Source organism: Streptopelia decaocto (genome assembly GCF_964273445.1).
Source record: "Streptopelia decaocto genome assembly, chromosome: 2".
Lineage (NCBI taxonomy): Eukaryota > Metazoa > Chordata > Aves > Columbiformes > Columbidae > Streptopelia > Streptopelia decaocto.
Genome location: NC_138655.1, coordinates 82,987,527 through 83,003,768, shown reverse-complemented (window position 1 = coordinate 83,003,768; position 16,242 = coordinate 82,987,527).

The following is a 16,242-nucleotide window of genomic DNA, read 5'->3' as shown; positions in this document are numbered from 1 at the left end:
AGTAGAAGCTGGTTAGCCCATGCTGCTTGCTTAGTTATGGCAGACCTTTCTGAGGGATCTGGAGAAACTGAGCTCTGTGAGGAAAGAGGTGTTACAACATCTCAACTCGTTTCATTTGGGATGGGGAGATGCAAGATGTAGAGGAAATGTTTAGTGCGATTCAACCCAGCTGTTATCTGCCTTTATTGCTTAAAAAAAAAGTACAGGGCAGATTATTAGTCCCTGAGTTTTAATGACACCATTGAAGAATACATAATTAATGCAAAATATCAGCGGAAAACATCATCCTCTCTGGGTGGTATCGTGCGTGATGCTGCAGTGGAACTAGTTAAGGAAAGTGCTGGATAAAAACATTTTTAAAGTTGGAGTTTGAGTACTTCTCTTCACATCCATTTGGGTTTTTCTTGTGATAAATCTCAGCCTAAGAACTTTTCTCTCATCCTTCCCCAATGACTGGCTGATATCTGTTGGCACTCTGTCCAGCCTGTGGTTCCTACAGTTCTCCAGGGCACTGCTGTTTGTCCTAATCCTGATCACCCATCAGCAGTTTCCCCTTCCTGCTTCAGGCAAAATTATCCCTCCTTTCACTGGTGACCGTCTCCTGTACTTACTCCAGGTGTGGCTGGTTGCCAGCATTGTCTTCCACTTTATTTATTTTCCTGGTTGTGCACTTGGCAGTGAAAGGCCCAAACAAATACCATGAATATTTGTATTTATGTTTTTGTTTGTTTGTTGACAGGAGCATTCCCAGAAGAAACTAGGATAACTGTAATTCAGGACAGTCTAGAGTGGTGTGAATTAATGTTACTGGTTGGTACATTCAGTCTTGTGGAGCTGCCCATTCTTTGATTATTTTCCCCTTTCAAAACAAAGCAGAAAACACAGTTTTTCCTGCAGCTGCAATCACCTGAGCAACAGCAAGGAGCAATGCTGTTGGGGAAGGGAAACTGCGCCATTCTGATGAGCGGAGCTTGCGAGCCCTGCCAGGATGGAAAAGGCACATCTGGCACGTTGTCCTTCATGAGTAATGGTGTTGAACCTTCAAAAAGAAGCTTTAAGCAAAGGAGTGATTGCTTGACTGTGACGGTGCCAGAGCACTTGATAGAACTGTGCTGAGACATCCAAGATTACACTGATACTGCATTATCTTTCTTCACATCCAGCCACAAGACACCCTCTCCATACTCGAAGAGGACAAGCACACAGATGAAAGAGCATATACATTTCCATCTGGTTGCATTCAGGAACAGTGCCAACCTTGCTACGTTTTAAGTAACCTGTTTAATAATGGCTTTATTCTGGTGTTGTGGGCAAATATTTTATGGATTAATCAGCCTGTCTTGTCAGGGTAGACATATGTATTTTTATATATACATATATATTTTTATATATTCAGAAAGTTCTAGCCAGAATGGGACTATTAGATTCAATTTGCAACATTAATACCCGTCGTAACCCCTCAGCTCTTTCCTAGTGACACACCACAACACACAGAAGAGAGCACTTTATGAATGAGATCGGTCCTGTACTATCTGAGTACCTTAATTCCTCCCAGCTAAACTAATTCTGTTATCTTGCTGTAATGTTTACAGCTGCCTGTGAGATAATAGGTAGTGTATCTTTCCAGCATTCCCACTTCTGCATCTAATCACAGAGCCAGAGCAGGAGGACCTAGGAGAAGGGTCATCAGGAATTGAAAATTAACACAGAAATTAAACACTAGTCGAGTTTCCCTGGGTACTGCAGGTGCGTGCTTGTCTGCATGTAAGGCAGAGCTGCCTACTCCCTAACTGATGCATTTCAATTGTCAGTTAACAGCTTCTATAAGCACAAAGGCTGCTTAATCAACATGATCATTAGTGTATAGCTCTGCTTTGGTGTGAAGGGTAAGACCAAACTCAAAGAAAATACTTGGCACTGATGATAACCCCACATTTCATTCTTGAAGGTCATGGGAATCCAGACCAGTCCTGCGCATGAGGTGGTGAGAGAGCCACATGTGCCAGTGGGTCCCAAGCAGGGTGCTGGCACCATGCAGCACAGGGGCCAACCTCTGTACTGACACCCTCACCAGAGAGAAAGCTCTCTCACTTATAAAGATATTCCTGTGCCCTCTCTCTCATCCTCTTCAGTTCCAAAAATAATTAAAAGCACAGTCGCTTTTAGTTTTGCCCTAAGCATTCAGGTGAAATCTGTTTCCTCCCTGAATTGATTCTCTTTGAGTGCCTGGTGGTTTGTAATTTCAGGGTGTCATTAGTCTGACAATCATTATTTGACAAAAGCATCTTCATGGGCAAAAAGAAAATGAAAGAGCTTATAATATCCTGCCCAAAAAATAACGCTGTCATTGTGAGATGCTCTGTGGACATTTGGGAGCCTTGTTTCATGTAAGGGACAAGGCATAGTTGATCAACATGGGGCCTTCTCTCAAAAGCAATTCAAGTATTCTACAATGTCTAAAAAATACATCTCCACCACGTGGCCCCCTGCAAGCCTGGCCTGTATAACTGGCCTTGTTTTACAGCAGGCAGAAGTGAGTCACAACGAAGGTGAGTGACTTGCCTGAGGTCACATGAGGAGGCTGTAGCACTGCAGGGATGCTGAACCAGGATCTTACAGCAAGTACAGCTTCCAGTCAACTCTCCTGCCTCTCTGCTACTCACTCCAGTTGAAGCTGATCAAAGAATGGATGGGAGAAGAAAAAAACCAAAAACAAAACAACAACAACAACAACAAAAAAAAAAACAAAAAAAACAAAAAAACAAACAAACAAACAAAAAAAACCAAAAACAAAAAAAACCACAACCAAACAAACAAACAACAAAAAAACCAAACAGGTATGGGTCACTTTTTTCATCCAAAAGAAAGCCAATTATTTTTCTCAAGGACTCCTTGCAGCCTCTTTGACACTCTCTCCCCAAAGGATTTTCTGGATGTATTTTGCTTGTTTGTTCAGCTGTGCTCTGTGTGGAGGGAAAGACGGAGGCTGGGGAGATCCAGAGCCGTCTGCGACAAGACTGAGTATCTTATTCCCGAGAGAAAATAATCTTAACTATCCTCAAGCAAGGTGGTGGTGACCTTCCTCCCTACATTAGCCCAGTTGTACTGGCCACAGAGATTTTTTTACCATTCCCTGCCTCATCCATTCCCACCTACTTATGCCTGTGAGAGAGAAGAGGATAAAAAAGTCTCATGAAAGGCTGCCCTTTCTGCATGCTGCATGCATGTGGTTTGGGACAGCCTGAGGTCACATCACACTTTCTCTTGTTCACGTCCATGTCTGTATGAATTCATTTCAAAGCACCCTTGCTTTGTAAACATCTAAGGAGCAGTATTCCTAGTGCATAGATATAAAGGTGAGTCAAAGGGAAGTTGCATGAATAAGGACATGATGTACACCAATACCCTAGCATGGGTATTGATCCCAGTATAAATAAATAGAGGCAAAGTAGAAAAAGAGACATAAAAAAGACAGACATGTTAAATGTACAAGTTATATGGCAGGATTAGATACAAATAGTACCAATTTATGAGCTGTGTGCCACCTACTATGTCCTAATGCTTTTGCAGCTGTCCTTGCAAACTGATCAACCACTACAAGAATTCAAGAGAGCTTATTTCCTCACTTTCACAGTGCGAAGAGTGCTCTGGCAGATCACAGAGCAGGAATATATAGAGTTAGAATCCCTTTCAGGGAGCAAATTCCTTTTGTGAAATTGGTGTTCAATTTAGCTGTCACTGCTGAAAGGGAAAAGGATGCAGAGGCAACTTTTAAGTCCACCAACCACATCCATTGAAGCAAATCATGCTGTGCCGACCAGTTTTATCAAACTTCATATTTCATCTAAACTCCATTTAAGTCTAAATAATATGAATGCCTTGCTATGGTATTTCCCTTCTCACTGCTGATAATTACCAAGTTATTTCTGCTATAAACAAAGCAGTGAACTTCTCTTTCTCTGTCATACCTGGTCCCACAACAGTTTACTTTTAAACACACCAATAAACTGCACTGAAGTCCAAAAACTGAATACTTAAGTGACTTCATGGATCAAGATGTGGGGATCTTGTAATGGAGTGTTTACATCTTTGCAATTATTTCCATGGTGACTAAACCGTGACCTCCAAAAATTTGTATACTTGGTCTCCCTAAATAGTAGGTTGGGAAAAGTGAGGATGGAAAAAACCTGTTCGAGGAATGATCATAATTTCCCATTGAAACCCATTCAGCAATATAGCCTGGCTTATTCGTACAGCATGATGATGGATTCTCTGCTGTTCTTCTGCTCCCATCAGCAGCTGGCGGCAGTTGTAGCAGGGATGCAGAGGACTGGACTGAGGCTGTCATATGATGGGTAGCTCTGCTGGAACATAGCAGAAACATCTTTTTTCTTTGTGCAAGCATCACTGTGCATTACATTTCTAAAGTCAATTCTTAACTCAGATTCTTCCTTCTGGTGTCTGTGTCTTCAGGTCATCTGCACTTAAGAGGAAGTAGTGCATAAACATCTGAGAAAAAAAGCTGGCCCAGTGTATTATATTTATTAATATTTACAGCCATCAGCACAGTTCTGCAGACAATCTAATCTAAAGCAGCTTTGAAATTAGATGATTTTCAGAGCAGTGTTTCCTATCAGAAACAGACGTGTGCACTTTAATTTGTAGAAAGGATTTCTTTTCCTCTTGAAAAACAGCAGCAAAAACAAAACAACACTAAAACAGGCTCCCACTTTTCTGAATGCAAAATTTATATTGTTATTAAATGAAATCTATTATCATGTTATGTTAGGATGTCTTTTGTAGGATATCTGAAATGTCTCCTCATTATTCTACTGTAATTCATGTGTCAGATATCTCAGAGCTACTTGATATCACAGTTGTTTTAAGGTATGACAGAGTTTTCCTTAGCAACAGGTTGTAATTTCAACCATGCTGGTAAATGTGAGGTCAGAGGCTGGTTGCTGCAAATCTAGGAGGTTAAAATACACTGAACATCCGTCTTTCCTGTTGCAATACCATCCTGAATCCAGATTAGCAAAAGTAAATACTGGAGTTACTCAGGAATTAATAGGTTTTGTCCTCTGGGAATGTCACATTTAATTTCAAGTGTATTTTGTGTGTATTACAGGGGTATATAAGTTTTGTCAAACTAGAATTAAACCAGCCTTCATGTAATGCAGGCACCTCAGGTACAGATTTAGTTTCGATCCCTGACCTGAGCAAGTATCTGTTACATCTCAGAGACTGTGGGTCACCACAGGACAGAGCTGCTGGAGTGGTGATGCTGCTTGTGGGGGTGGGCAGGGGGTTAGCAACAGGCATCCTGACATGTACAGGCGTCTCAGCACCAGGAGGCAGCTGGAAAACTTACTTCTGTAGGTTGAATTTAGCAATGGTGAGCACATACACTAGATGGCTATCAGTGACCACAGTTTGAGTAACTGTTTGACTGGGGCCAGGTTGGTGTAATGCAAAACACCAGGGGTCTTTTGTTAAGTCCCAAACTTAGTGTGTTTGGCTACTGCAGTGATAGAAAGTACTAGATTATGGCCGTGGCAGCGGTTTTCAGCTCTGAGAATGGTAGGATGAACACAAGGAGGAGATACCCAGCCAGCTGGTTCTTCAAGTCCTATTATGCGCTTCCTTCAAAGGTGACACTATAGAAGGTTTGATAGTTTTTATATGCACTACTGATGGTAGTGCAAGACTCATGGTTATTCCAGATTTATGTATGGGATGTGCTGTACAAAGGGTAATAAGGACATGTTTTTAGGGACCACTCAGCTTTCTATGTTCTCCTTCCCTTATATATTTATCTTCTTCCATTGGAGTGTTTCATGCTCATCTGTTGTTTTATAAGATAATGATCCTTTGCCCAGCTCTGTGCATGTTAGAATCATAGAATTGTTTAGGTTGGAAAAGACCTTTAAGAATATCAAGTCCAACCATTAAACTAGCACTGCCAAGTCCATCACTAAACCATGTCCGTAAGCACCATGTTGCTTCTGGGAAGACAAGACATGCCAGGAAACCAAAAGTTCAGTAAACATCAGTGTGTTGGAAGTACGTCTTTGTCCTCACATGGAGCATCACGGGGCTGGTTGAGCGCTCTCTGCATTTGCTGTTTTACAATCAACTCTGACTGTCTGAACAGAGCAAAGAGACAAGCAGGATTCAGCTGCAAGCTGGGATAGGATGAATTATTGTAAATAACTGAGCTGAGCCATTAGAAATAAGTTGCTAATGTAAGCAAGATTAACTTGATGTGCTGCCTGAAATGAGATATTAGAGATGATAGGGGAGAGAGAAAACTTTTCATTTAGATGGAAACAGGACTGATTAATTAAGCAGTAACGAACCAGGAGCCTTTGCCTTGAATTGCTATGAGGCTTGCAGTGCTAATTTAACATAAAGTACAGCTCCCAATTTGTTATTAAATTAAAATGGCTTTTAAAATTGTTTACTCTTTTTTTTCCTTATTTGCTTCTGTGTGGTAAAATGATTATTCTGGGCAGTTAAAAAAAAAATCAGAGCAACAGAAAGTGTAAGTTGAAGTGGGGAAGTATTGTCCCGTTGTGTAACTAAGAAATATACACTAATATCCATGACATCATGAATAAGCACTTCAAAGTAGTAAGTGTGCTCGGTATTGCATATTAAACTCTGCAATTAGCATGCTAACAAGCTGATTTGGACATACAGTGAAAATGCATTGCACTCAAGGAAATGACTGCTTCTTATGTCTTTGGTCTAAAGATCTGCTCACCTGACTGACAGGTATTATTAAGAAATAATAAGGAAGAAACTTTTTTTTTCCTTTTGCTTCCTTTCCCTTTTTCTTGCAATTTTCAAAGCAATTTTAATTTGGTATCCCATACACGGGAACTTTTGCTACCCTCATCAAAGTACATGATGGAAATGTGAGACATCGTGTGTGAAAGACAAATCCTATGGAACAACAGAGACAATAACCTTGTAGTGACATTGTTTTTTTTAGTCTCAAACAAGTTTTACTCCTGACAGGAATGATTCTATGTTATTTATTATATGATAGCTCAACAGTAGCAATTTATCATGCATTGTGATGCAATTTGATGGGTTCATTTCTTAAATGAATTATGGATTATGGATTACCTCTGTATATCAACAACAGAGCTGTATCTTTTATGTAAATATTCCCTCAACTTTTCCTTCCTCTTCCAATCCATTTTCCATCATACAGAGATGACTTTTCTTCCATCTAATCTTTCTACTAATAAGGTGTTTAATAATTTAGCAGCCTAAAAAATGAGCTTATTTCAAAGGAGTTGGTATCAATGGTAGTGTAAAAGCCTCAGGCTACGAAAATGTGGATGAGGCTACCAAAGTTTTAGAGTCAGGATGCCAACTGTCTTTCCGCTTCAGGCAGCTATTTTATTAAAGTTAGTATTAAACAACACTGCCTAAGGCCTGATTAACAATTTATGACTTCTTAAGAAGGATTAGCAGAAGCCTATCATTTTTATATTTAAAACTTAATTTTAAAACCTCTAAGAGAAACCATACCCAGGTTTATATTTTCATTATTTGTTATTTTTATTATTACTGTTGCTGCCTTGGAACATTGCTTATATAAACATTGTGGGGACCAGTTTGTTGTACTGACCTTTTAGTACCTCATCCTCTCACACCTGTCAGAGAGAAAACTAGCTTCTTGTGTCATGCGATGGGCTTGATATCGCAGAATGATGGCTTTTGTCTCTTGATGGGCCGAGTTGCTTTTCACTGTCCCTGGAGTCCATTGGGATAGAAGGTGATTGGCACTTGACAGAGTCAAGCTGAGATCTGCAAACCCAGAAGCTGAGTGTTGCCCAGCTAGCATTCCTTTGGAGAATGAAATCCAGATGTACATGACACAGGCTTGCCTGATGTACCTTCCCAAAGAGGAATTTTCCTTTTTAACATTTACTTTGTGCAACTAGTTGCATCTCTGTCTCAGAAGTGTTTTTCTATAAGCCTCCCAGCCCTGCTTGTTAGGTTACTGCTGTGCAGCCTCTGCTAGGAGAGAGGGCAGGGTGCGATCCTGCTGTTATATTCTACGAAGCAACGGAAAAGGAATTGTTGCTTTTTGCTATTACAGAAGCAGCCCAGGAAAGAGCATGTTATCAGGTGAGAAGAGGGTGGAGAGCAGATACAAATAAATCTGATGGACAAACTTTTCTCACTCTCCTGAGTATAAAATCAGGCCAAAGATGTGCAGCTTAGTGGAACAGAGTGGAGTTTTTTCCACTTCTGGAAAAGCTATTTTTGATCTTTATTTTTAATGTTCAAATATAAAATAATAACAATGGTCTTTTCTGTTATCTATTTTCAAATTGACCTAGTGGTTCCCCTTGACTTTATCTTCTCCAAGTACAGTTGCTTCAGAAAATGTTATGATATATTTTCTTCTTTTTCTTTTTTTGCTGTGTACTTCCATTTCTGATACTCTTCAGTGGATTTAACACTCATTTCACCAAGGGTTGGATGTGGTGGTCGTAGCCTATAGAACTCAGGGAAAAGATTGTCAGCTAGGGGCTATGAGCTCCACTGGCTCACAGCAAGGGAGATGTTATTTTTGTCTTCTTGAGCTTCTCTAGTCAGTAAGACACTAAAAGGCTCAAAAGAAATGCTGATATTTAAGCATCTTCATTGCTTTATTTGAACTCTCAACATCTCCAAAGCTTTTCTTTTAATAAATAGCTTAGCTTTTGTCTTGGACTCGAGGGTTTTAAGTTTTAAAATACTAGAGTCATAATCTGAAAACTGCTGGTTATTCATGGCAAAAAATGAGGATTAACACATTCAGATGAAGATTTCTCATTTTCCTGGCTTTTCAGGATTTGATAAATGGAATTTTAGTTTTAGGGTTGCATTCACATTTAAAGAATCTGCTGTTAGAATGACTCTGAAAACCACAGTCAGAATATTTTGTGGTGACGCTTGTGTTCAGCATGTGCTTGTGGGCCATTACTGTCAGTTGGATTTAAGCAAATGTGCAAAAGATTGTGCTGAATCAGGGACTGAGCAGTACCTGTAAGGAATAAGGCCCTTAGTATCGGAATTCGAAACACTCAAGGTTTCTATCTTATTCTTCCATTCTGACTGGAATTTTATCTAGTCACATTCTTAGGCCAAAGAGGACAAATACTATTCCACCATCTTCTAGGGAGCTGTAATGATTAACATGAGCTGAAAAAACGGACCAGGTAAGTAGAACAAAATGCATTAATAAATTATCAAAAGTGGCCATGCCCAGGAACTGATACCAGTCAGCTCCCCCACTCTCTCGTCACTGCCCCATAAAAAATCCTCAGCTGTTTAGCCAGAGAGTAGGAGCGATACCATGGGACTTCTGTGGCCAGCGACACAGCAAACAACAGCACAAGCAAATAGTTCATACTTAATCTGTGTGATGAATTATTTATCCAAACTATTCTACAGTAACATATTATTATTTATTTGTATGACATTAGGATTCACAGGTCCAAATTGCATAAAGCAGTGCTCTAACCTAATAGAGTCCCAGATGGCAAATATGTTTAGAGAATCAGTCTTGGCTGCAGGATTATTTGACCAAAATGTGGCTAACTTCACAGGAAATCATATTAGAACAGAGTGGTTAAGTAAGTTCCACCCTGTAATAGATGTGAAAGTTAAATACATCAGTTATGCTTTTGTCCAATTAAAGCCCATTTATTAAAAAAGATACCTGAATGTCTACTATATTATGATTCATTCTGTAACCACTGGAATGATGTTAAAGTCTTCTGTGTACAGAATATTCAAGTGAAGTTAATGTGATTTCATCCTCTCAAGGATGGCTTCTTGGTTCCCTGAAATGAGTCAGAAAGGGAAAAAAAAAAAAAAAAAAAAGTGGGCCTGTCCATGACACACAAGAGTATCTTATGTAGAGGAACAACATGATACGAAACCTAACATAAGGATATCACAATTCTTGGATGAAAGCAAGAAAATGAACTAGGAAATTTAAAGTACGGTATAAAACATTTGCTGGGAGCTCCTGGAGGTCAGTGGAGATCATAATATGTGCCGTCAGCAGACTTCAGGATAAATGTGCCCTCAGTGTCACACACCTTTCCACTGTATTTGTGAGTAGGATTGTTGCCAGGAAAATGGCCTCTTCTTTGTTTTTTTTTTTTTTTATTTTATCCCAGTTCTGTGACTACACAGTCTGAACTAGGCACTCATTAGTGTCTAGTTATATATAAGCTATTCAGCCTCAGTCAATAGCTATTTTATGATTAGCCCAGGTTGCTTTGTCCAGCAAGGATAACACACTTTTGTGGGAAATGTTGACTTTGTTCCACATGAGTTCACAATAGCATGCCACAGTTTGCAGATATGGACAAGATGTATGCGTAAAAAAACCTGCTAGATGAAAAAAATCTGTCAACGCCTGGTTTGTACACATCTCTCAACCTTTACTTTTGGATGTTCATTACTAATCAAGTTCCACCACACACAAACGTACTAAAATTTTCTCCTGTGAATGTCATTTCCAGGAGAACATGGATATCAGCTTGCAGCGGAGTATCAGCTGGCCTGAATACAAACCATAAAGCCAAACACCTTCTCACGATGAAAGAAAGGAGACTGAACTGAGATCCATGTTGTACAAATAGCCTCATCTTGGCATGCCTGAAATAGGGAAATGCATGAAGTTGTGACCTCTTAACATCTGCTCCTGTCTTATCTGAATCTCTTCAAAACGAGCAGACACCCAGCCCTACATCCACACACTCCACCTTTAAATGGGTTATTGGTACCCAGCTCTGCACTTTTCCACTTGAGTCTTTCTGCTGCTTCAACCCAGCTCTGAAATGTGTCGCTCCAGGTTAGCTTGTGTAAACAAAAAGCCCCAAATTAGCATTGCAAGCAACCATTGCCCTCAAAAAACAGTTGTTTTTCTGTGCTCAGTGCATATTTGCCATCTGTTAATTTAAATAAAGAAAAAAAGATATCTGGGCCAAGTCCTTAATTGGAGTAAACCCATGTGTAACTCTAGTAACTTTAAGAAACTGTCATCATCTTTACAAACAGATGAACGGACCTCTGTGACTGCAAATCAGAGGACGCTTTGGAGCATTTAGGCTGTGCTTTGTTTCTGTCTGACTGAAAGGATGCCAAAAGGAGTGAGTATGTTTTCTCGAAGGCAGCCTTCTGGTTGTTGTCTGCTATGCAGAATGGGGTGTATACACCTACACACTGCAAGCCTTCTGCACTTCTGGCTGCTTGGCTCTAGGCACAACTCTTGTACCTTGTAATGTAAATACTCAGATTTGCTTTCTCAGCTCTAACCCTTCCCATGCAAAGTCAGAAGCGTGGACACTGTGCCAAAAATAGGAGGCTGAACTCTAGCTCCTGCAGAAATGACATCATTAAAAGCCAAAAGCAAAGAGGAAAAAGGGAAAAGGATGTGTGACCATCTCACACCAGAAAGGATATTTTGGTTGTCTGTGGGATTTTTCCTCTATCAGAATAAAACAAAACAAAAATAAACCTTAAAAGACTAAAATAACAACCCCAGTTCTTTCAGATTCAGAGGTGAGCATTTTAACCTGTCTCCTGCCTAGTATGAATAGAACGTGACAGCCTGGTTCATGCTACACCAATACTATTCAGGCCACTGGCACTGGGAAAAAATACAGGAGTGTCAAGGAAATAAATGTAGAATGATGCAAATTTATAAAGAATATGACTTTATTTTACTTCTAAAATTTTCTCTACTTTCAAAAAGAAAAAGAAAGCCTCTTAGCATTTATCTTTTCCCCACACTACAGTGGACTGGTAAAAATCTCTGGGGGAGGGGTATCTGTGAACAGAACACCCTTTAGAAGCTTTTAACTAATGCTACTTGGACAAAGTAGTTCAGTAAGACGGTTTAAAAGGCTTCACAAGAGAAAGTTTGCACCTTCATGGCTCACCCTCACATACCTGTCTCTTTCAATGAACTGTTACTCTGCCGTTGAGAGCACCTGGCTTGCTGGCTGGTAGCACACACCTTTCAGTCTATTGATATCTATGTAGCTGGCATTCCTCAGGGGATTGGCAAGCAGAGGGATTTTTAAAGCCCTCTACTTTCAATGGCCCTACTCAAACCCCTGCTAGAACAGATACCAGCAGTCGAAAGCACAGTTAGTACCACGCAATGATTCTTCAGAGGACTGTGTAAGCAAAACAAGTATTTCTGCTCCCTTTCATTTGGAAAATAAAAAAATAGTAGGGGATTGTATTAATATCATCATCTGTTGAGAACTTTAATGGCACTGGCCTGTGAACCAGTAGAAAAAGTGGCGGCACTGCAGAATGACCTCTAGGCTCCTTGGCAAAGTGGGCTGAAGATATTCTCATTGCTGCTGTTTATCCATTATCTGTTCTGTGGACGAATAAAGCCTTCACCTTCTGCAGCTGCCAGTGTCTACACTGCAGAAGCATTGCATCAGTAAAGAGATTTGAAAGAAAAAAAAAAGCTCATCATTCCAAGGTAGCTGATTTGACACGGAGGCAGGCACAGGAGATTCCTGAACTTTTGGGCCTCTGAGTTACTGGAAGAGCCTGTGTTTTCTCATATCTGCAGAGAACTAAAGACCGGGGAATCTCTTATCTCAGGGAAGAATTTGCTTTTCTCACACTCTAGTCATGCAGTGAAAGTGAATATACCTGATGTATTTAGGCCACATTTTTTAATCTTAAACTTTGACTTGAAATATCTCCTGTCATGGAGGGGGAACAGGAAAGGGAGTGGCGGGAGAAAGAGACACTCACAGTTTTGCAACCGCCCATTAGAGACCAGTTTTTAAAAAGAAATTGGATAACTCAAGGTTTAAGTGCCAGTGCCCTTCCTTTCATGAGTAATACTTACTCATGCTGAGATTAATTTTTTTTTTTTTTTATGAAGTGCATTTTATCACTACGTTTAAAAGTCTTTATACTCCAGAGCAGATCACTTGCAAATTTACAATGAAAAATTATTTCGTTAACCCAGTGGTGACTCATTTAAATAGGAGTTTACAGACCTGGACAACAGGGTTTGAAGGTTCTCTGAGTATTCACGGCTTTGCACACATGTACCTTAACAGAAGCACAGGCACACAAAAAAAGACCATATGGTAGGCATTTGTAAATAGAGCAGATTTTGCCCTCACACAAATAGATGTCTATGCATCTAAAATGCATATAGCTGTTCATTCCATGCAGACACCTTTTTCTTTTACTAAAATATAAGTCACATCTGAGGCACAGCTTTATGTTTCAGTTCATCAGACAGGCAAATCAGTATTCTTCCAAGGGAAAAGCAAAGCAAAAACAAATGAAATTTATAACAGCTGAAGACATGATCCTATTTTCTGTCATTTATACTCTCAGGTCAAATGACAGGACATACATTCACTCTTATCTACGTTGGAGATCCTGGAAATATCTTCAATGGAATTCTATGGGTTTGGGAGGTTGAGATTTTACCTATAGATTTTAATGAAATTATTCTCAGCCTGTGTGACTAGTGTCAATTGATCAGGCCCTTATATTTTAGTTTTTTGGTAGCCTTTATTTCGTCTTCAAATCCACTGCATATGTCATTCATTGTTATCCACTCTTAGCATTCATTTTCCTTAAAGCTCTGACCTGTTAAGATAAACACGTTATTATGCAGGGATTTCAATTATCACTAAAAAAGTAAAATTCTTAGCACTTACATATAAGGAAATGCCTGAAAACATGAAGTATGCTAAGGGGAAAAAATATGGAAGAGCAATCTTAAGTTACTTTTAAGCTAGTCCAAATTATGATTTAGTTCAAGACTTGAGGTTGTCAATTCAGTTAACTAGTAGTTTATTACACTACCAATAAATTTCTCTCTCAGCATTTTGGAGCAAGGCAGATTTCAGAACTCTGTTCCTGTGGTCTCACTGGCTCGCCCATGTACAGTCTGGCTAAAGACACACAGATGCCTTTGTCACAAGCAACTGGATAAAATGGAATGTATCAAGTAAGGGTGAATGATAATGATTGTAACATTTAACACTTGCATGTTCTTCCATGTTCAAGAGCTTTGCAAGCAAGAAATAATTACTATACATTCAGTAATAATGGCATGTTCAGAGAGATGTTAAATTGTGTCCTTACTGTAATAAACTGCTATGCTGGGATAGGAAATCACTAGATTACAAGACAGAAGGAGGCAGCTTTAGGATAATGCCTCTGTAACGTCACGCACCCAGGTCCCTCACTGGAAACGGCACGAATCTAGACTCCCGCACAAACACTTGCTCTTTTTTCAGAGAGGTTTATACCTTGACTATACAGTCTCTGCTTCAGCTTTATCAGTGCAAAGGGGCTGCAGGGCTACAGGACCTTCTGGCTTTGTCTATTCATGACAAGACAGAGAAGAAGGGTTGGGAAAACACTCTTTAACTGTCACCAGTTTAAAGAAAGCTGACTAACCGCTGAAGAATTTTTCAGTTACATACTGCAGAGCAAGAGAGGCAAACTCCCCTCTTTGCTGCTCTGCTCATCCTGCTGTAGCAGAGTCATCTTGTGTTTTCTCCTTGAATTATGTGTTGTCACAAAGAATAAATGACTTGAGAAAAAAGAAATATAATTGCAGGGAAATAAAAAAACAAAAAACAACCAAACAGATTTGTCATATTAACCTGATCATAGCTACAGGTAATAGATAATCTCATTATTTCTCCTGTGGAAGAAAAGATAGCTTGTTTTGAAAACTTACTAATTTTTTTTTACATTTTTTTATGAAGTGACTAGCATACAAAAAAGAAAAAAACATCATTTATGGATTTTTGTATGTAGTTACTTATAGAAAAACTTTCCACGGATAATTCACATTTCAATGTTGCCTCATTTTTTAATTTGATCTAGTAACCCTTTTCAGGAATTAAGTCCAGTACATGGAAAAGGTGGTGGCAGATGTGTTCTAAGAGGCAACTGAATTGCGTGGGTTGTACTTTCCCTCTGCTGACCTGAGCTCTCTCCAGTCTCTCTGGGCCTGCCCTAGAGCTGCTCCTCGGGGGTAGCAGGACACAGTAATACAATTGCCATTGCCCACCAGGGAACGACCAGGTCATTCTGGGTGAGAGGCAATTATTAGCCAGTGAAGTTTTTGGCATTAATCAAACTTTGGGAATAAGAAGGATGTTCTGTTGACTTGGCCAAGCTCCCAAACAACTGGAGCTTATGGCATTTCTGAGCTTATCCAGAACACATCATTGAAGGCAGTTTTGCTTTTCCTTGTAAGGGATGGTGTGTAGGTGAGTTTCCCTCTCCGTGGGTGCTCCAGGCATAGAAAAAGTATACAGCCACTAAATGGCAGTGATGGGTATGGTAGTTACTGACAACGTTCAGAGTTATAGAAGAACACCCTTCTCCAACTTTAGTTGTTTGACATTAAATATTTATATTGAAATACAAGCCCTGTAAAGTCCACTGATCACTGGTTCTAATTCAAGAGACAATGCATTTCTGAACCTCTTCAGGATTTATAATCAAGCTTTAGTGAAGGTGGATGTTGCCAGTTTCATGGATGGTAACAGCTCAGGTTGTATTCCGTCTGCTGGTCATTGTTTAAGTAGCACTTGATGGTAGTTTCTCTCAGCTAAGATGCTGAACACCTTTTTCTCCTCTCAGCTTTCTAAAAATTAAGTGTAATTCGATTCCTGTGAATGTTAACCTGCAGATTACAATTCCAAATGGTGCTCATTTAAAGAGGTTATTATTCTTTATAAACAAACAAACAAACAAAAATTAGTCCTTTTTTCTCAGCAAGAAGTATGAGTAGTATTCTTCTCCACCTACTCTGTGTTCAGTAAATCCTATAAAATGGGCAAATTCTTAAACCAATTTTTAAAGGTATTACAACACAATTTTACATCAGATAACAGACATGCTGAAAACATATCTTTTTTTTCTATTTTTTTTTTTTCCAAAACCCATCCTAAAACAGTATCTATTCAAACTAGGCTTTCGCAGTTAGCAAAGCAGTAAAAACATGGAAGGTATTAGATTATTGGCATAGTTAGCATAGCCACTGATTTATTTAACTACAAGAAATAGTTAATTTTCTGAAATGTTGTTTTAAGAAAACAATAGCAAACAGAAGGTGTTTATACTCAGAAGACTAGGGTAATGCATTTAACAGGAAAGAAAAAAAAAAAAGGCCAACACCAAGATGGGGTCAAAAAAAAA